This window comes from Musca domestica, unplaced genomic scaffold (assembly GCF_030504385.1).
Source record: "Musca domestica strain aabys unplaced genomic scaffold, Musca_domestica.polishedcontigs.V.1.1 18, whole genome shotgun sequence".
NCBI lineage: Eukaryota > Metazoa > Arthropoda > Insecta > Diptera > Muscidae > Musca > Musca domestica.
The window spans coordinates 7074118-7097158 of record NW_026712238.1 but is presented as its reverse complement, the minus strand read 5'-3'; the positions used below and the strand labels follow the sequence as shown (position 1 = coordinate 7097158).

Here is a 23041-nt window from a genome sequence, read left to right as displayed (position 1 = left end):
GTCCGGTAACCCCCATTCAAATGTGCGTAAGGATCGGGCGATAATTACGACCTGCTAACAATTTTGCAGTTTTTTCGTTCATTTCAACCCCTAAATATATGGCGATCATCTCCAAAAAGAGTAGGCTTCTATTCTGACCCTCATCTTATCCCAATGCAAAATTTCGTTAGAATCGGGCCATAAATGCGATCTGTATATGATATCCTGATATCCTAACTACTTAGTTTTGTTAGCTGTAGAAATATTATCAAATGTTTAATTCAAAATGAAAATATGCCAAAAATGTCACAAAATTGAAAAAATATGAGAAAATGTTACAAAATCAATATTTTCATCTTTAAAGAGATATTTTTATGCGATTTTTTAGGCGTTTTTTCTTTCCTGCGAAGAGGCCATTCTGAATTAATGAGAACTGTCGAAATCAGTTCAGCCGTTCTCGACATATAAGAGATCTTTCAAGAATATCTTCTTTGATAGACATATATATCGCACATATATCCGATTTGTTGGATGTTAACATCAATGTAAAGGTCAGAAGTAACCTTGTCATGGCTTTGTGATTTCGCCGGGATTTAAAATATTCGCGGTTTAGTGAAAAATTTTGAATTTTTTCAACACAAAAGATATGGTCTATTTTACCCGCTAAATTTTATCTGATGACTAACCAAATTGGTAGGCTTCTTCACCGCCCTAAACTTTTGCTACATGCGAAATTCCGCGTCGATTGGTCTACAATTGCGACCTGTATAGGTACTGCAAAATCCGACATTTTTCAGTATTTGGTCCATTTCAACCCCTAAACATTTGGCAATCATCTCCAAAAGAAATAGGTTTCTATTCTGACCCTAACCCCACCTTCGTGCAAAATTTCGTACGGATCGGGCCATGATTGCGACCTGTAGCGTGATTACAAATTAACATGGACAGACGGACGGGCGGACATACATAGCTACATCGACTCAGCTCGGCGAGCTGGGAAGATCCATATATACTTTCCTATATGGGAAACCAATATTTCGAGGTGTTACATAAATTCTGACCCAATCAAACTTATAATACCCCCAATACATAGGGTTGTAGGGTATAAAAATTCAGTCAATTTGGGTTGATTTACATATCAGACATAAATGGTTGCTATATTTGAATCTCAGCCGATATCAATAAAATTTGGCATAGGTGTTTCTGAGCTGTATCTGATATCTGGTTCCAAATATCATTGTTGTGGAGTTCATTACGAAAGTGAGGGACTTAGACCTCAAATCGGATAAAACATACATATGGGAGATATAGCTATATCAGAACCAATTTTCACCAAATTTGAAGTACTTGCTTCTAGGCTGAATTCATTCGGTCGTATGTGCAAAAATCCTCTCCATTTGAATTGATATTACATATTGGTACACAATAACCGTGCAATCGGATGAAGATTTGTATGAAACATATATCTAAATCTGACCCGAACTTGGAGAAACTTGGCAGAGGTATTTCTCTGTTATATCTGATATCTGGTTTCAAATATCATTGTTGTGGAGTTTATATTAAGAATGTGAGTTATTTAGACCCCAAATCGAACATATGCATGGGAACTATAGCTATATCTGAAGCGATTTTCACCAAAAATTTTTTTTTGGAGGAATATTAAATATGTGGCGTAAAATTAAATTTAAAAATTTAAACATATGTGGGAGTTTAATCAAAATCCGAACCGATATTCACAAAAAATTGCTAGACACTGAACTTGGCAGTGTGTGCTAAAATTCATTTGATTCAGACTGATATTAGCATTTGGTGCACAATGGTGAGATAAAAAAAAATCAACGAAGTCAAACGACATAATTTTTACATTTTTTTTTATTTTATTGAATGAAAGCAAACAATGTCGGAAATAGCATCAAATTTTAGATAAAGTTAACATATGTTCGAATTGTTCATCTTCGGCACGAATTATTGCCTTTAAACGTCCAATGAAACCGTCACACGCTGTACGAATGTTGCTCTGCGGTACTTAGGTCCATTACCGGCGAAGCGCTTGTTTGATCGACACTTTGGTATTTTTTAGTGCCAACCTTGCTTTTCAAAATACTCCAGACACAATAGTCCAACGGATTGGTATCCGGAGATTTTGGTGGCCATTATGCGCTGGAAATGAAGCGAGGAACCTCATTTTGTAACCATTCTTGGGTGGCGCGTGCTGAGAGCGATGGTTTTTAGTCCTGTTGGAATGTCCATGTTCTGCGTCCAAAATGTTTGCGTGCCCAAGGCTTTAATACACCATCCAGAATATTTTCGCCATAATTTTCGGCATTTATTCGGATGCCACGGTCGATTAATACGAGCGGAGAACGACCATCGGCTGTTATGGCGGCCAACTCCATCACGCTTGAGTTCTTTGGCAAGAGAACACGATCATTTTGTTTGTTTACAAACTGCTGGACAACGAATGTTTTCTCATCGGAGAAAACCAAATTCTTCAGTTAACCACTTTGGGTCAAGCGAAGCAACTCTTTATCTCTTTTGAGTCTATTTTCTTTCTATTGCGGTGTAAGTTTTTGCACTTTTTGGAATTTCAATGGCTTTAACCCCGGGCTCATTTTTCAATATTTGCCGAATGGAATATTGCGATATGTTCAGCTTACGAGCCACTTTTCGGCCACTGCGACTCGGGTTTCAATCAAGTCGCTTTTTCACATTTCGAACAATTTCTGCTGATGTTGCTGTTATTGTTTTCTATCGTCCACTTTCTTGACGTCGTACGCTACCAGTATCACGATCACGAGCGATGATACGAGACACAATAGATTTATTCACATTTAAATGCAGGAGTGCTCTAACGATAGCCACTTGTGGTTTTCCAGCTAAACATAAAGAAATCACACTATCACCCTTGGATTCCATCACGAATAACTTTTTTTTGTGGAAAATTCTCACCAAAATGCTTTGTAAAAAATACAATGAGCTGCCATTGGCTTAGAAATGACAGCAGACAGAAGTTGGGTGCAGTTTTTTCGTCTCACCCTAAAAATGTGTATTTTCGATCCCGACCGATTTCAGTCCTTTCCTTACTTTTTATACACTCCACCATACTATGGAGGGTATATTAATTTTGTCATTCCGTTTGTAACTCCTCGAAATACTCATGTCAGACCCAACAAAGTATATATGTTCTTGATCAGCGTAAAATTCTAAGCCGATTTAGCCATGTCCGTCTGTCTGTCTGTCTGCCCGTCTATTGTAATCACTCTATCTTTCGAACAAATTGAGATAGAGGGCTAAATTTTTGCAGACGTGTATATTTTGCCAGTAGGCAGGTTACGTTCGTAAATGGGCCATGTAGGTCCAAGTTATCATATAGCCCCCATATAACGGTACCTCCCGATATTCGGTATTTTGATGAATTTAGCGACATTATTTAACGGAATTGTTTGAAATTTGACATTTGAAGTTCGTAATGGATACTACCGCCTAAGACAGAAAATTATCTGTGCAGGTCCACGTCTTCGTATAGCCCCCATATAACGGTACCCCCCAATATTCGGTATTTTGATGATTTTAGCGACATTATTTAACGGAATCATTCCAAATTTCGTATTTGAAGTTTGTAATAGATACTGCAGCATAAAACAGAAAATGGGCCATGTAGGTCCACGTCTTCGTATAGCCCCCATATACCGTAACACCCCCCCCCCCCCCCCCCCCCCCCGATATTCCGTATTTTGATTATTTTAGCGACAGTATTTACCGGGATTGTTTCAAATTTCGCATGTGAAGTTCGTAATGGATACCTTAGCCCATGCCAGAAAATTGTCTGTGCAGGTCCACATCTTCGTATAGCCCCTATATAAAGGTACCCCCTATACTCGGTATTTTGATGATTTTAGCTACATTATAAACAGATTTTTCTTCAAGTTTCGCATTTAGATATTGTGATAACTTATGACAAAAATTGCCTATGCAGGTCCACGTCGTCGTATAGGTATTCGGTATTTTTAATATTTTAACAGAATTTTTAACGGATTTAATTAATTTTTTTTTTTGGAAATTGCCAAATTTGTACCAAATGGTGGAGGGTATTAAAAGTTCGGCCCGGCCGAACTTACAGCTTTTTTACTTGTTTCTATTCAATTGTTAATTGTCTGACAATCGGTAATTTTAAGTCATAAGTTCATGGGCTTGTCCAAACACTGGAACACAACTTAAGGTATTACAAACTTGTATGAAAAGATTTCACGCAACGTGAAGAGGAGTATATTATTTTTCATATACTTTTCTTGATAATTAATTTATCTGAATATAAAAACAATTGCATACGATGTCCCACATATCCTGAAAAATACGTTTCATACCACCACTATGCATTGTACACTTCAGAAGATGTGGTTCAGTTCATTTCAGTTCTCCCCAAACTAAATATTCATCTTTACATCACAGATAGGCATAATCTACCCCCGACATTTCTATTATTAACACACAAATCAATACAATTGTATACAATTTATTACCTATAAATTTCATCGGCTTAATTTTAATCCCCAACAATTGTAGCATCTGAAATATTTATCAACTTATGGATTTATACATACACGCAGGTATGTGTGTGTATTGTACGATTTATTGTATTAGAATTTTATCAACCGCAAATCGTAATCGTTTTCTCATTACTATTAACATTAATTTAATTTGCAATGTTCGATTAGACAAACCAATTACGACTATTGTTGTGCAAATTAATTTTTAAAGTGTGATAAATCAATTAATTACCCATTTGTGGAAGGGCAATCCATTTAAATGGCTTTTGAACAGTCGTTGAGTCAGTCAGTGAGTTAGTCGTCGGTTTATTTGCTGCTGTTGTTCTTGTGATTGCATGCTCAAGTGATTTTTAACATTTCTCAGAGATTTTTACAAAGCACATCGATGAAAAGAAGTAATTACTTCAAGAGTTCTGCTTTTGGAGTATATTTACATTTCGATAGTAATTCAATACTTTAAGAATTTAATCAAACCGATTACAATAAATTGAATTTTAATATGCATGTGAAGAGGATTTTAATTAATTACATTGGCATGTAGTTAATTGGGAATGTTGAGTTGAAAAAAAAAAAAAAAAAAAAACAAAAAAACAATAGTTAAGTTCCTTGAGAGTAGCAATTTTGAGAGTAAAGCTTTTGAAAATATGTATGTAAGAAATAAGGCCCAGTATTTAATTTACTTATATAATAAGAAATTAGAAAATCCGTGGGTAGGGTAAGTGTGCCTAAGTTCGGCATGTCCCAGTAGTCGGCACTTTTTATTTTTAAGCCCAAATAAATGAAACTATTATAACTAAATGTATTTTGTTTACTTCAAATATATTGTCAACTATCTTTGTGTACAATTTCGCTAAGAAAAGATGATTTATTCTAATAAAAATTAAATTTTTGTCTGTGAAGGTCCTCAACAATCCATATTCTTAAGAAAAGTACAATAAAGACTTCGAATCAGTTTAACTAAACAAAAATATTATATTTTAATGAATTAATTTATTATTATTTTCAATTATTCTTACAAAAAATTTGGTTTGCCGACTGTTGGAATATGCCATACCGCCAATTGGCAAGTTGTGCCGACTACTGGCAAAAAAGCATTGTTTTAATAAAACAACAAATTTATGAAATTTAATAAAAAGTTATTAAAACTTTATTTGTTAATGCAAAAACAATACAAAATTTCGAATCTGAATAAATTAACTTTGTAATAATTGAAAAGTTCCACTTAGAATGGTGAGAGATTAAAAACGCGAAAATCCTAAAAGTGCCGACTACTGGTAGACTTCCCTATATCAAAACCTGTGTCAAAAAACCTGTTAAGTTCGGAGGTGCAGAAGTTTCAAAACCCGAAACCATCAGGAGACAACTCTTTTTTTCCAACACCTGCCATTCGTGTTTCATATGCTGTTCCTGGAGAGTATTTAGCAATCCATTTAGGATTTAGGAAATATATTCCGTAAAAATGTTTTGAAAAATCATCATATAAACGTATGAGAGAAGACTTCCTGGATTTCAATGAGAGAAGACCTCCTGGTCTTCAATGAGAGAAAATCTTCTGGTCTTAAATGATAGAAAACTTCCTGGTCTTCAATGCAAGAAGATGTCGTAGTTTTCAATGCAAGAAGATCTCGTAGTCTTCAATGCAAGAATATCTCCTGGTCTTCAATGAGAGAAGATCTTTTGGTCTTCAATGTGGGAACACCTCCTGGTCTTCAGTAAGAGAAAATACCATCTGGTCTTTAATGAAAGAAGACCTCCTGGTCTTCAGTGAGAGAAGATCTTCTGGTCTTCAATGCGAGAAGATCTATTTGTCTTCAATGAGGGAACACCTCCTGGCCTTCAGTGAGAGAAAATACCTTTTGGTCTTCAATGAGAGAAGACCTACTGGTCTTCAATTAGAGAAAATCTTCTGGTTTTTAATGAGAAAATATCTTCTGGTCTTCTATCAGGGAAAACCTCCGGGTATTCAATAAGAGAGAGAACTTCCTGTTCTTTAATGAGAGAGGGCCTCCTGGTCTTTTAGAAAATAGAATCTCGCCTTTTTTGTAAAAAGCAACCTACTCGTTTCCTATGAGAAGATATTTTGTTCTTTTATGAGAAGACTTCTGGACTTCTCCTAGAAATCATTTTATGAGGCGACCATCCTTTCTTCCAGAAGAGCACCTTCTGGTTTCTTATGCGGAGACCCTATAATCTTCTATAAAATGACCATCTAGAAAAAGACCTTCTGGCCTTATATGAAATGACTTACTTGGCTTCTTAAAGACCACAATCTGAACTGCTAGAAGACCTTTTGCTATGCTATGAAAAACCGATATGGTAGCGTAGCCCGACGTCAAGGAAGTGAATGCAAGAAAACGTGAGCTGAACATATCGCAATATTCCAATCTGCAAATATTGAAAAATGAGCTCGGGGTAAAGCCATAGAAATTCAAAAAGTGCAAGAACTCACACCGGAACAGAAATAAATTGGTGAATTGGTGAACTGCCGAATTTGGTTCACTCTGATGGGAAAACATTCGATGTCGAGCTGTTTGTAAACAAATAAAATGATCGTGTTACATGCCAAAGAGGTCAGCTGAAAATGTGCACCTTCGGTTGGCTACTAGAACTTCAGGCGCCGGCCATGGTAATGGTGTGGGACGCCATTACAGCCTATGGTCGCTCTCCGCTCGTATTAATCGACCGTGGCATCAGAATAAATGCCGAATATTATCGCGAAAATATTCTGGAGGGTGTATTAAACCCTTTTGGCCGCAGACCTTGGACTTTCCAACAGGACTCAGCACGCGCCACTCAGGAATCAGGAATGGATCTCCGGATACCAATCCGTTGGACAATTGTGTCTGGAGTATTTTTGAAAGCGGACACTAAAAAATATCAAAGTGTCGATCACCTCAAGCAAGCGCTACGCCGGGAATGGGCCAAAATACCGCAGAGCAACATTGGGGCAGCGTGTGACGGTTTCATTGGCCGTTTGAAGGCCATAATTCGTGCCAAAGGTACCCAATTCGAACAAATCTAAACTTATTCTAAAGTTTGATGCTATTTCCGACATTTTTTGCTTTAAATCAATAAAATTTAAAAAAAAATGTAAATATTATGGCGTTTGACTTTATTGCAGTTTTTGTATCTCACAATGTATATATGTAAAATTTTTGGGGTGTCCACGAATATTTCGAGTTGTTACCATCGGAATATATATATATATATATATATATATATATATATATATATATATATATATATGTATATATATTTATATATATTCGAAATATTCGTGGATTATATATATATATATATATATATATATATATATATATATATATATATATATATATATATATATATATATATATATATATAATATATAATATATTGGTGGAGGGTATAATGAGACCTAAACCAAATACTTAAAATCTGGAATAGCTAACTTCGATCGATGTATTTTAGTATTTTCAATGCCTGACATCCATAATAATATCAATGCCTGAACAGAATTTAAAACCACTTCGTCATTTCTAAAAAAGAACCTGGCTAATTCGATATCGAATTTTACGTTTATGAAGAATATAAAGAGGTCTACAGGTTCAATATCAATTTAAATTTTGGCAATTGGATCAACTAGCGGTACCATAATTGTTGTATTTATGTTCCTAGCTACATTTTCCAACCAAATTTGCTTCAAATTGGCATTTTGGATCCAAAAGGCAAAAACATTTTTTATTTTTACAAAACTTTCATGTGACGGTTATTCAAAATTTAACTGATCGATTTAACTATAAATTCAGGTTTTCACTGAAGCATCTACAACCTTCGTGTCGATTTAGTTTGGTAAATAATTATATGCACTCGTTCCGAAATTGCTTTGTTTCCCAATTAATTACTTTGTTTCCCAAAAGTTAAAACTGAGCTTAATTTTAGTTTATTTAGATATTAATTTAATAATACCATCAAAATGTGATAAAAAAAAATAATTAACATTTAACATTCCGCTTGACATAGATGGCTATCAATAAAATCGCTCGTCATAATTAATAATTAAAAATAAATGTACAAAATATATATGAAATTTAATTTATACGTGAAATGTTCAGAATGCTCGGTGATTTGTGCAAATTGCAACAAAAAAGAAACACACACATATACACGCACTTCCACACATTCGCACAATGGTTGTACAAATTTAAATTATTTTTTGATTAACTTAACATCGATGCACATCCTCAATGGAATTTTCAATAAAAATATCTCTGATTAAGTTAGGCTGTATTTCTAGCCATTGTTGGTTGGGATGATTGTATCGCTCGCTCTGTGGGTTATATTGCTATGGGTGGGGGGTTTTAATTTAATTGATTCTGTGTGTACGAGTGAGTGTGCAAGCACGGGCGGACAGAGGGCAGGTGCTGTCCTTGCCAGCCAGGACAAGTGATGTTGCCGCGCAACTGTTAACAAATCGGCAAATCTGTTGCTATTGTTTATAACAATTTCGTATCGAAATGATTGGTATTTTGTTGTTATGGTATGGTGTTGTTGTTATTATACATACGGGGCTTTTTTGTTGTTTGCAAATAAACCAAATTGCAAAGCATTACACAAACCCATTATTAGTATGTATAGAATTTGTGTTGTAATTGTATGCAATTCGTTATTACAAATGAATGCGTACTAATTAAATGCAGAAATGCGAACGCATTTTCAAACACCCACATGATGCGTGTATATGCAAATGTACACGCGCACATACATATATGAGGAGATAGAAATATACTCATCAATTCACCAAATTAGTTAGGGTTTGGTATGGAAATGAATAGAAGAAGCCTATTGCTTTTGGAGATGATCACAAAACTTTCGGAGGTTGCAACGGATCAATACCAGAAAAAATTCTTAATTTTGAAATGGAGGTCATTATCACGATTGGGAATTCCGCATGGGGCTAGAATTTAGGGTTAGGATGAGGCTGAAGCCCAACAATTTGGATGATCATCGAATATTATCAAGTGAAAAAAATACAAAAATTTGCGCTAAGCCGTTAGTATTTTTAATTTCAGCGAAATCACAAATACCTTTTCAGAAAAGATCACAACTGACCGTTACATGGATGCTCATGTCGTATATATAGCAAAATATATACAATCTCATATATCGACATGTAAAAAAGCTGTAAGCTTGGCCGACTTTGACTTTGAATACCCTCCACCATTTCAAACGAATTTGGCAATTCAAAAAAAAAAAAATTATAATAATAATAATAATAATAATAATAATAATAATAATAATTATAATAATAATAATAATAATAATAATAATAATAATAATAATAATAATAATAATAATAATAATAATAATAATAATAATAATAATAATAATAAAATCCATAAATAATTCTGTTAAAATCTTACAAATACCGAATGAAGCCATTAGGGTCTAAACGACGACGTGGACCTGCATAGGCAACTTTTGTCATAAGCCATTACAATATTCAAATGTAAAAAAAAAAAACAACGGTGTATAATGGCTAACATCATCAATATAGGGAGGTACTATCATATGGGAGCTATACCAAAATGTTTGCCTGCACAGACACTTTTTTGTAATAGGCTGTAGTATCCATTGCGAACTTCAAATACCAGATTTGAAACAATTCTTGTGAATAATGTCGCTAAAATCATCGAAGTACCGAATATCGGGAGGTACTGTTATATGGGGGCTATATGAAGACGTGGACCTACACAGACAATTTTCTGTCCTAGGCTGAAATATCCATTTCGAACTTCAAATACCAGATTTGAAACAATTTCTGTGAAAATGTCGCTAAAATCATAAAAATACTGAATATCGGGAGGTACCGTTATATGGGGGATATACCAAAACGTGGACCCACATGGACCTGCATTTCAATAGCAGAAGTCCTGCAGACATAATATACATTTCAGTAAAATTTTATCAAACTACTTTATTTCCTTCGGAAAATAGAGTGATTTCCACAGATGGGCAGACGGAAAGACGGACAGACGTCGCTAAATCGACATGGAATTTTATGATGAATAAGAATATATACACTTTGTGGGGTCTAAAATGTATATTTCGACAAACTTAATATACTCTCCATATTATGTTGGAGGGTATAAAAAGGGTGATATTGGTTAGACTGCTTATAACTCAAGAACCAAATCAGAATGGCCTGTTGACAGAAAAAAAATAAAATTTAAAAAATCGCACAAAAAAATGCCAATAAAAATGTGGATATCGTCCTTAAAATTTTATATTTGTTCCAATAGATCGTATTAGCCATTTTTTGTACTCAAATATATCAAAACTTATATTTTTATATTTTTTTAATTGCATGTCCAAAGCTAGTTCAACCCCAGCAACCAGCAATGACCTCAATATCAAATTTCAGCTCTTTGGCTCTATTCCTTAACCCAATACCTAATTAAGTAACATTTGATACGCATGTCCAAAATAATTTACAACTCTCCATCACAGACACCAACAGAGATCTAAAATTAGTGCAATTTGGTACTTTTCGTAAAATTATGGTAAACATTTTAAAACCACCTCCATATCTCATCTTCAGATACTAGTTGAGACCTTAATATCAAATTTGAGAATCCCTGCCATATCCCATCACCAAATACCAAATTTAGTACCACCACTAGTACTTTTCGTACAAATATAGGACCCGTTTCCAAACCACCGCCAAATGTCAAACACAAATACGATCAGTAATCTAAATAATGTTATGATCTCAATCTCATATACCAACAGAGACCACGATACAATTTCGGGATACCAACTCTATTCCTTCGCCCAATACAAAACTTACTACTTTTACTACAATTATGTTATACATTTTTTAATGTACCACCTCCATATCTCAATTGCAGATACCAACTGAGGCCTCAAATTCAAATTGGAGGATTCCAGCTATATCCCTTCATCCAATATCCAATTTAGTACGATTTAATTGTAGCATACATTTCCAAAACCACCTCCATAAATTAATTCCAGATACCAACAGAGACCTCAATATCAAATTTCAGAATTCCAGCTGTATCCTTTCATCCAATACCCAATTTAGTATCACTAAGTACTTTTCGAACTATTATGGTACACATTTCCAACCCACCGCCAAATCTCAAACAGAGATACGATCAGTAATCTATATATCAAATTTCGGGATTCCAGCTTTATTCCTTTATCCAATGCCCAATTTAGTACCACTTAGCACTTTTCATATAATTATGGTCCACACTTCCAAAAACACCTCCATATCTTAGCCACAGACACCAACAGCGACATCTATATAAAGTTTCAGAATGTTATCTCTATCCCTTCACCCAATACCAAATATAGTACCATTTAGTACTTTAGTACAATTATGGCCTATATGTGACCAACCGAAACCTCAATATCAAGTTTCGGAATTCCAGCTTTATTTCTTCACCCAATACCAACTTTAGTACCTTTCGTACAATTATGGTACATTTTAAAAAATACCTCCATATCTTAACCACAGACCCCAACAGTGACATCTTTATCATATTGCAAAATTTTATCTCTATTTCTTCACCTAATACCAAATATTGTACCATTCAGTATTTTTCGTACAATTTCAGTAAAAATTTGCGAAAACACTTCAATATGTCGAGGCTACATACGAACATCGGCTCTAAACAAATTTCCAGATTTTGAGCATTATCTGTTTACCCGATTCAAAATTGTACCAAATACAGTACTATTCAGTACTCCTTGTACTCAAAAACCCCATAGAACCCAATAAAAAATTTCGAAATTCCAATTTAATCCGAATTTCCAAATTTTGTACCATTCTGTACAGTTTGTAGACTTAGTACATATTTCAAAAACCACCTTCATATATGAAACTTACTTTCCCTCATTTATTCTCATATCACGTTGTAAGTTTTAGGCTCTATCCCTTCACGTAAGGCCAAATGGTATAATTTTAGAAGTTTAGTACAGTTTAAAGCCCCTCCGTTCACATAAGACGAAAGGGTATCATTTTAAAAGTTAAGTAAAGTTTTGAAAGTTTAGTATCATTTTGGAACTTTTCGTTACCTTAAGTTGGAACTTGTATCCTGCACTCCATCGTTGACCCTCATTTCAAATTTCAGAATTCTAGCTCATTCTGTTTGGCAAATAATTTTACCCTTTTAGTATGACTCCAATACAAAATTTTTAAAATTCCAGCTTGATCCGTTCATTGTTCCAAATTTAGTACCATTTACTGCTTTAGTAGATACTTCCAAAGTTTTAAACTCGATCCGTTCGCATACTTTTCATACCCTTTTAGTACGAATTTCTCAAAACCTAGCCCTATTGTAATGTCTACTCACCAAGTCTGGCCCTCGTGAAAAAAATTCAAGGATATAGCTTCAGTCGATTTGTCTGGGCGTTGATTCTGACTTAGTGACCTCCTGACAAAAAATCGAAAATATTTTCAAAAATATTTGAAGGTCATCCAGACAAAACTAAAGACGTTTAGAAACATTTTTTAGATGTTCAAGTTCTAGGATGGGCTTTATCGGTTTCCTCCGGGCGTTGGTTCTGAGTCGGTGATCTCCTGACAAAAAATCGAAAATATTTTCAAGAATATTTCAGGGCCATCTAGACCAAACTAAAAAAGTTTTGAAACATTTTTTCGGTTTCCTCCCGACATTCGTCATTTTAATAATTGAGTGTAATTTTCCAAAATTTCCTGGAGACCCACTTTAAAAATTTTCCGCCACAGTTTCAAGAGCATATCTGTATATTTTGTTCTTGAACGCATACGGCTACATTCAATTCGTACAGTTCAAAGGGATTGCATTTCATTTTATCGTAATTTAAATGATTTTGCAAATGAATTTTCCACTAAATACGACCACTGGACTGTATGCAGTAGTAACCTGCACCGACACCAACACCATTACCATGACGTCCAGTGCAATCATATCCTGCAGGACATATGTGCAGCTGTCTGGCATCGTTTACGCCCCCGCCTACGCCTACACCCAGCTAAAAGCCAAACAGGCAACCTAACATTAACATTATCTGACTGTATGCGTGTGATACTACACGTGTATTATTAGCTTCTCATGCTCATTTGCAATGTTTGTGAGAGCATATTAGGTGGCGTGCAGGCGGGTTATATATGCAGTGTTGAACCCCACACCCATTTGTGGCTCATGAGGCCAAAGGCAAATTACCACCCCATCGAATGCATCCAGCCAGCCAGTCAAATGTACGGTGTTATGTTAACTTAAATATTGAATACCTCAACCGACTAAATGCTCGACAATCTGTATAAATTTGAATACCGATGTGTGCGGAAGTGTGCGAATGAATGGTGATGGAGGATTAAAGACTATTTGAGTGTCGACTGCTTTTGTATCCTAGTTGAAATAATAATGTGTGAGTGTATGTGGGTGTGTGTGTGTGTGTGCGTGTGTTGTAAAGGCGCCATTGTACTTTTGTCAGTTTGTGCCCTGTGCATTTATGCAGATTACTTTTGATTAGAATAAATTGCTATTATCATCGAAATGCATTGGTAAAATAACAAAATAATGAAGAATCTAAAGACCAGCACTTATGATTAAGATTTGAAGTCCAATAGAAATAGGTACAAAGGGGTTAACAGTTTATAAGGGTAAAATGTCCCTCATCGAAATAGCGACTTAATACCCTACGTGTGTCTGCATGGGAATATCGTTAGATTTTAGCAAATATCGAGAACGAACAATATCAGTCCATTTCTTCTGGAGCCTCCGCCACAAAAGTTCAAAACTTTAAAAAAATATATATATTTTATAAAAATCGTATTTCGTATTCTAGTCTAAATTAGGCACATGGTAATCTTTATGACTGGCTAAGTGCAGGTGCGAAAATTAGTAAAAATATCTCCACAATATTAATCATGGATTTTTTATATGCTATTTTCAGAGACTTTCCAACTATATATAGGGTGAGATGAAAAAACTGCAACCAACTTCATACTGCTGTCAATTCTAAGCCACTCGTCCGACAGCTGTTAACATTATTCCAGTGATAGCTCATTAAACTGTTTACAAGCGTACAAAAGCATTTTGGTGAGAATTTTCCAGAAAAAAAGTAATTCGTTATGGAATTCCATTTCCCGCAACATCAGCGTGATAGTGTGATTTCTTTATACTTGGTGCTCGTTGGAGCACTCCAGCATTTAAATGTGAATAAATCTTTTGTGTCTCGTTCCGTGATTCTCACTCGTTACCGTGATTCTGATAGCGTAGCTCGACGTCAAGGAAGTGGACGGAGGAAAACAGCAACATCAGCAGAAATGGTTCTAAAAGTAAAGAAGCGACTTGATCGAAACCGCGTCGTAGTGGCCATTCGCATTATTCCATTCGCAAATGTCAGAAATTGAGCTCGTGGTAAAGCAATTGAAATTAAAAAAAAAATGTAAGAACTTACACCGCAATAGAAAGAAAATAGACTCAAAAGTGCTAAAGAGTTGCTTCGCTTGGCCGAAAATGGTGAACTGCCGAATTTGGGTTTCTCCGATGAGAAAACATTCGTTGTCCAGCCGTTTGTAAACAAACAAAATGATCGTGTTTACTTGTCAAAGAGGTCAGCTGAAAATGTGCACCTTCGGTTGGACACCAGAACTCACGCGCCGGCCATGGTGATGGTGTGGGCCGCCATAACAGCCGATTGTCGCTCTCCGCTCGTATTAATCGACAGTGGCATCAGAATAAATACCGAATATTATCGCAAATTATTCTGAAGGGTGTGTATTAAAGCCTTGGACACGCAAACATTTTGGCCGCAGACCTTGGACTTTCCAACAGGACTTAGCACTCAGCACGCGCCACCCAAGAATGGTTACAAAATGAGGTTCCAACAAAATCTCCGGATACCAATCCGCTGGATTATTGTGTCTGAAAAAAATCTAAACTTATACTAAAATTTGATGATATTTCCGACATTTTTTGCTTTCATTCAATAAAATTTGTAAAAATTATGGCGTTTGAATTTCTTGCAGTTTTTATCTCATCCTTAGGATCTAATTATTGTAATTTTTTGGGTTCAAGAATCCTTGATTTTACAAATATTTCGAAAGTCTTCCCGAAATCAAAGAGCGTTTTTAACAACTTTTCGTGGATTTTCTTTTTTGCAATTGCTGAAAAACGTATTGTCCAAAAACCACTGATTTTTTGAAGGATATTTTCAGGGGCAATCCTGACCTAAAATCATGAATTTAAAAAAGACAAGGACCTTCCCACCGCAAATGATCATTTTTATCAAATACATAAAAGAGTCTCCTGAAGGACCAACAAAACAAAAGCGGGGATCTATCAATAATAAGACAAAAATTAATACTTTCAAGGAAAAATAGTGAATATTTTTAAGAATATTTTGAGGTACTCTCTACCCAAAAAGGCTTTTATTTTAAAAGAATTTCGTTGTTGAGCGAGAAAAGAAATCAAGTTGTTTTTTTTTTTTTTATTTTTGGTAGAGAGTTTTGAAGGGACTTTTTAAGGACCTACTGACCCAAAAACTTTAATTTTTGTGGGAATACTCAAAAGAGATTCCTAACTCGAATTTAACATTTTGAAGGACCTACAATCAAAAGTGATGTTAAAAATAGTTAATACTTTTATGAATATTTTGAAGGATTCAACTGAAAAGGAAATTTTTTAACTTTTTTAAATAATATCGTTGCAAGAAATAGAGCAATTTTTCCGTTTTTCTTTTTTTTTTTTTTTTTTTTTTTGTGCTGACTAAAAAACCTTAATTTTTGTAGGAATGCTTAAAAGTATTTCCATGATAAAACCCGTCGATTTTATAACAATATATTTAAGGATCCTGACCAAATATTGTATATTTTTAATTTTTTTGGAAGGTTTCCTTAGCAGAAAAGCTTGAAATTCTTCAAAAACCACGGCATTTTTTAAGAACTTTGTTCAAAAAATCTTGTCCAAAATTTTTTTTAGAATTTCTGAAATAGTATTTTTTTAATATTTTGATGGATCTTCTATCAAAAATAGTGGACTATGTAAAAGGACCCATTTTATAAATGTTTCGAAGGACCTATTGACCAAAAACAGCGAATTTTTTAAGACCGAGATCTATGGATTATTTTAAGAATTATTCGAAGGAACCTCTGCCCGAAAATCATGGATTTTTTAGGAATATTTGAAGGACTATCTACCAAAAAAGTGGATATTTTTTGAAGAATATGTTGAAATTAACTAAACTGGTAACTAAACCGCTGTATTTAGTTATTTAAAAATATTCTAAAGACTCCTGACGAAGATTCTTATTTTTTAATGGTTTGATGGACCTCCTGATCAAAAAAGTAAATTTTTAAGTCTATTTTAAAGGACCCCAGACCAAAACTTCTGAACAAAAATTATTAAATTTTTAAGAATAATTATTTTTAAGAATATTTTGACGATTGCATTACCTACAAATTTGGATTTTAAAATTTTTTTTTTTTAGGTTGGAAAATGGTACACTGTCGGTCCACTCCATTTAAACTTCAAGTAAGTATTTTACAAAATGAATATCTAAAATGGGAAACCATCCACAAATTGTATGAAAAAGGGATTAACAAACGCCGTTTGACAAATCATTTCAATAGAAAATGTATATCCCCAGATTTTTCTTCTGTTCAAAAGAAATTGTACCCCAGAAATTCTTCTTCCACTTCTTCCCTTACTGTTTTAAAGTAGCCCACTCAAGTCTTCCTCTAAGAACAATTTAGAAAAGTTTTGTGGCACCTTTGTTTGAAAAACTCTTCACTGAAACGATTGTAAATAATTTAATAACACCTGATGTGTCTATACGGGGCAATTTCATATCATGAATGTAATAGATTTTCAAATAGTATTTTGGTTGGTTTTATTTCAACACATCTCTGCACAACTCTTTTTTGTTCTATCCATAGAAGAAGAAGAAAAGCTGAACGTTGAAGAAAAAGGAAACACCAATCTGCAGCAAAAGAAAGTAATCAATACAAACACTTCAATGACCACCATCGTCGCCACTACCACCTCAATGACTTCCGCAATCATGAAAGCATTTTTTTTGGGGTTTAAGTAACCAAAACTTAACCAGACCTAAGAAGCAATCTCGTTCCATTAAAGATATTATTCCCGAACTTGTTGGCAGAGGTGGAGGAGATGCAATTTTAAGGGCCTTGGTGTATGTTTAGAGTACAGTGCATTTTTTTCAATGCCAACCAGAATTAATCAAATGATTGGAAATTTAAGGAATCCGTGAAATCATTTAAACTTTTATTAAAAAGGACATTCGATTTTGGAACTTTTTAAAGCCTGTCTCAAAATAAGTATAAGCGAATAAGGACGTCGTCTTCCAAAAGCAGGGAAAGAAAATTTGAAAAAAATCTTGATGTCATATAGAGAGAAAGCTTGAAGACGAACTAACGCTTATTTAGAAAGCAATCTCCAATCAATTGGATAGGTAAGTAAAGGCGGTGTGATTAGGGTAGGGCAAGCAGTTGTATAGAGAAGCGTGTCGTTAGATTTTGCGTTCTGTCTCGAGGGCACAGGTTGGTGGAATGTATTTCATTGCGTAAGCCCGACAGAGTCTAACACTTAATAGACATAATCCAAGAGCGGATAATTTAGGAGCAAATACTTTACCAAAGATTTGGTTGCAGCCACAAATTCTAATTTTGTTTTAAGAAGGATTTTTGTTTTAAGAAGGAAGGATCAACAATCGGAACTTTTAAGGATTTTTTTAAAAGTGATTTTTTTGAAGATTCTCCTAAACAATTATCAGGAATTTTTAAGAATATTTTGAAAGATCTGCTGATCAGATTTCTAAATTTGCCTTAAGTATTTCAACGCGCCAAGAATTTCTCAGACACATCCCATATTTGCGTTAGATCTTCTTGATAGAAATATGGAGATACGAAGTTCATAAAAAAATCTGAAAATTTGTGAACTTTTGTGGGGGACTTACCAGAAGGGATGGTGATATATAGTTTCCACACTAGATCTTGGGTTGGAAATATTAGGATGTGTGAAATTTGAGATATTGGATGCTTATTTCGCGTTTTATGAGAGATAAAATTATTCAAAATTTTACTAAAAGGGTACTAAAATGAGAAGACCGATATGTCCCATCTTCGCATCAAATCTTTTGTACATAAAAATATTGGGATGTGCGAAATTTGAAGAGAATCGGGTGCTTATTTCGCATTTTCTGAGAAGTATAATTATTTAAAAATTTGAGGTGGAGGTACCAGAAGAAGTGGTCCGATGTATTTCATATCCATACCAGATCTTGTGTTGATAAAAATATTTAAATCTTATTGTATAGGAGTTATAATTATTCCAAATTTTGACCCTCTGTGGGAAAGGTACCAACAGGAGACAGGCGGCTGTATGCCATTTCTATACTAGATCTTATGTTGGTGGAAATATAAGGATGTGCTACGTTTCAAAAGAATCGGATGCTCATTTCGCCTTTTATGAGCGTCATGGTTATTCAAAATTTTGACCCGTTGTGGGGGAGGTACCAGAAGGAATGGTCTGTTTTAACCGTTCTTGATACCAGATCTTGTGTTGGTAAAAGAATTGGAATTTGTGAAAATTGAAGACCATGGGACACTTATTTCACAAAATGTAAATATATTGACCCTTTATGGAGGAGGTACAAAATATCTCGTGAGCTGGACATATCGCAATATTCCATTCGGTAAATATGGAAAAATGAGCTCGGGGTAAAGCCATTGAAATTCCAAAAAGAGCTAGAACTTACACCGCAACAAAATGAAAATAGACTCAAAAGAGCTAAAGAGTTGCTTCGCTTGGCCGAAAGAATTTGGTTTTCTTCGATGAGCAGTTCGTAAACAACCAAAATGTTCGTGTTTATTTGCCAAAGAGGTCAGCTGAAAATGGGCACCTTCGGTGGGCACCAGAACTCAAGCTCCGGCCATAGTGATGGTGTGGACCGCCATAACAGCCGATGTTCAGAATAAATGCCGAATATTGTCGCGAAAATATTCTGGAGGGTGTATTAAAGTCTTGGGCACGAAAACATTTTTCCTGCAGACCTTGGACATTCCAACAGGTCGCAATTGTCTTCTGATCCTTACGAAAGCCTATTGTTTTCAAAGATGTTCACCAAAAAGTTTTTTTTTTTTGAAAAAATAAATTCCACTCAAAACGGATCAGGACAGAATTTGGTAAAAGATTTTTTTTGGCTTTTGTATGACAAAAATCCAAAATACCGAATCCAACCAGAATAGGTTTGGCCCTAAGGGATCTTTCGAAAAGTAATAATGACAAAACCGCACTCAGCACGCGCCAAAGTGTCGATCACCTCAAGCAAGCCCTTTGCCGGGAATGGGCCAAAATACCGCAGAACAACATTTGGGGAGCGTGTGACGGTTTCATTGGCCGTTTAAAGGTTATAATTCGTACCAAAGGTGACCAATTTGAACATATCTAAACTTATTCTAAAATTTAATTTTATTTCCGACATTTTTGGTTTCATTCAAAAAATTAAAAAAAAAAAACTATTTAGCAAAGGCTATAGTCGTGCGAGGCCGACCATGTGATACCCTACAACACTACAATATAGGAGAAGCCCCCTCATGTCCAAATCCATTTTGGAAATTATGTCATGAATCACTGCCCAGATATTACCCTTAGCATTTTGACCAGGGACATTTTCCCAATATTCATGCACTTCATCGTGCTGTTAGTTTTTGTGGTCCATTCCAATGTAATCCAATGCTCATCCAAAATGCTAGAATTCTTCACTGTACTTAATTATCTTCTCAGGAGTGTCGATTGGCTTCAATAGTGTGATCAGGATTTTTTTTCTCTTTTTGGTTCATTTGACCCCTAAATATTTTGCGATCATCTCCAAAAGCAATTTGGCTATATTCGTCAACGAAATTTCGGATATCGCCTGTAAGTAATGTTGGTATTTTTTCACACAAAAGTAATGGTCCATTCTACCCGCTGTCTTAAATTCTAGCTTCATTCAAGATTTCGTGTCCTTTGTTTTCTATTTGTGACCTTTATAACGGCTGCAAAATCAGGAACATTTTGAGATGCTGGTCCATTTTAACCCCTAAATATATTGCGGGCATCTTTGAAAACAATAGGCTTAGCCCTTCTGAGCCTAACTCTACCTTTGTCAAAAATTTCGTGAGGATCGATCGATAATTGCAATCTGTATATAAATAATACCCTCAACCTGTGTTGTATAGTTCAAAAATATTACAAAATATACACTTCAATTCTGAATTGACAAAATTCTGAATTGACAAAATTTGTCAAAATCGGTCCACCCATTCTTGAGATATAAGCATTCTAACTAACATCCCCTTCCTTTCTATATACACATTTTATATATTTCGCTATATATATCCGATATATTTACTACGTAACGGTCAGCTTAAAAAAATTTGCGGTTTAATGGAAAATTTGACTTTTATTCATCAGAAATGCTATGGTCTATTTCACCCACTAAATATTACCCGATGACCATCGAAATTGGAAGGCTTCTGGCCAGCCCAAAGCTCTAGCCCCATCCTAACTTTCGCTTCGATTGGTCTATTAATGTGACCTGTAGAGCAACTGCAAAATCAGGAAATTTTTCTATTCTGACCTTAACCCCACTTACATTTTAAATTTGGTGAAGATCGGGCCATAATTGCGACCTGTAGAGTGATTACAAATTAACATGGACAGACGGACGGACGGACATACATAGCTAGATCGAATCAGCTCGGCGAGATAGGATGATCCATATATACTTTCCTATGTGGGAAATCAATTTTTCGTGGTGTTACATAATTTTTGGCCCAATCAAACTTATAATACCCCCAACACAAACTGTTGTAGGGTATAAAAATGTAAAAATTATGTCGTTTGACTTTGTTGCAGTTTTTTTATCTCACCCTGCATATCGGTTTACTCTTTCATATGTATACCCCGCCCAATTTCTTAAACAAATCTGACCTTGAATGGTAATATTTGTATCCAATTTAAGTCAGGTCGCGAATAGAAAAATTTGTACAGAAAAAATTTGTAAACATATCATAACTCGCAGAATTTTTTCAAGCTTAATACATCCCAATATTTTTAGAGAAATTGGATGCAGTGCTTTTATGATATGTAAAAAATAATGGGTTTGCTCATAAAATTTCGGCAGTCGTAAGGACTTATAGATCAACCTGATAATCAATTATATCTACAAGGACTTGTCGCCCGATATAAGTATTTATTCTTTGACATATTAAAATCGGCAAATAAATAAAACGCTTGCATTAAATAACCCATTATTTTCAACCAATCGGCAATGTTAAAAGTAGTATACTTACATTACCTTCAATGGTTTATTCGGCTCATGTGAGTCTCATGTTTTTTTCTGGATAGGTACAACTTCTACAAATATTTCCAAAAATTCAGAAAAATTTACATTCCAATTCATAAATTTATTTATATCCTAGCAATGTCAAAATTATATCTCCATAAATTTCAAGGCCCCAATTTTCGTACCTCCAACACAAATCCTGTGAATAATAATGGTTTGGCATGTGTTTGCGGAAATATTGGTAGTTTACTTCTTTCTTTCTTCTTTTTTTTTTTCTTTGGTCGATGCAGTTCCCGAGAATTTTAATTATACCCTAATGGTGTATGATACTTGGTGGCTGGCCACTAATGCAAAAGCAATAGCAACCACGACAACAACAACAACACTGCACTTGGCTTTTTTTTATTAGTATTTGCCTTTTGAATGTCTTTTTCATTGGCAATGGCACAGAGCACAAACAGTTTTTCTTCCCTTGCACTTCTTCTTCTCAACTTTGCTTAACAACTTTTCCATGTTTATTTTTCTTGTTATGATCCTTTTTGTGGGCGCAATGAAGATGGCTTCCTGGTAGGACAAGAAGACGAAAACGAAGGACGCCTTCGTGGCAGCGTCTTCCACACCATCCTCATTGTCATGGAAAAGAAAAAAGTTTTTCGCTGTGGCAATGGTTTCATTACACTTTTTTGCAGGTCGCTTCTACTTGCTCTTCGCGATCACACACACAAACAAACACGAATAAACTGCAATGAAAATGGAACATTTCTTTGGTGCATTTAGCTCTCTGCCGGCACATGGGTGTGTACAGGAAGATAGCTTTGAATATTTTATTACCTCATTCTGATGTCATTGTGTGTTCGTCCAGAATTGGTGGCACAAAACTTTTTGTCTGCATTTTTGATTTTCTTCCACTTCTTCGGACATTCTCAAATAACAATCGAAAGATTACAATGATTCAGTTCAATGACGGCATCGGTTCCATTTGATATTATTGTTGGCTAATTTCTTAGTCTGTGTAGTTTTTATTCTGGAAAAACTCTTTGAAATTTTGGTAATTGGTAAGTTTTTCCTTTGATTGGAAGTTTTCGTTTTTTTTTTTTTTTTTCTATTTCCTGTGAGCAGTGAATATTTGTGATTAAGATCAGAAGAATTGGAAAAATTGTTACTTTTTTACA

General features: G+C 34.9%; 1 protein-coding gene across 1 annotated transcript in view; it reads right to left on the bottom strand.

Moving 5' to 3' along the window:
- Positions 1-23041, bottom strand: part of LOC101887631 (uncharacterized) — a 54456-nt gene that overhangs the window by 1870 nt on the left and 29545 nt on the right. The window lies entirely within an intron of this gene.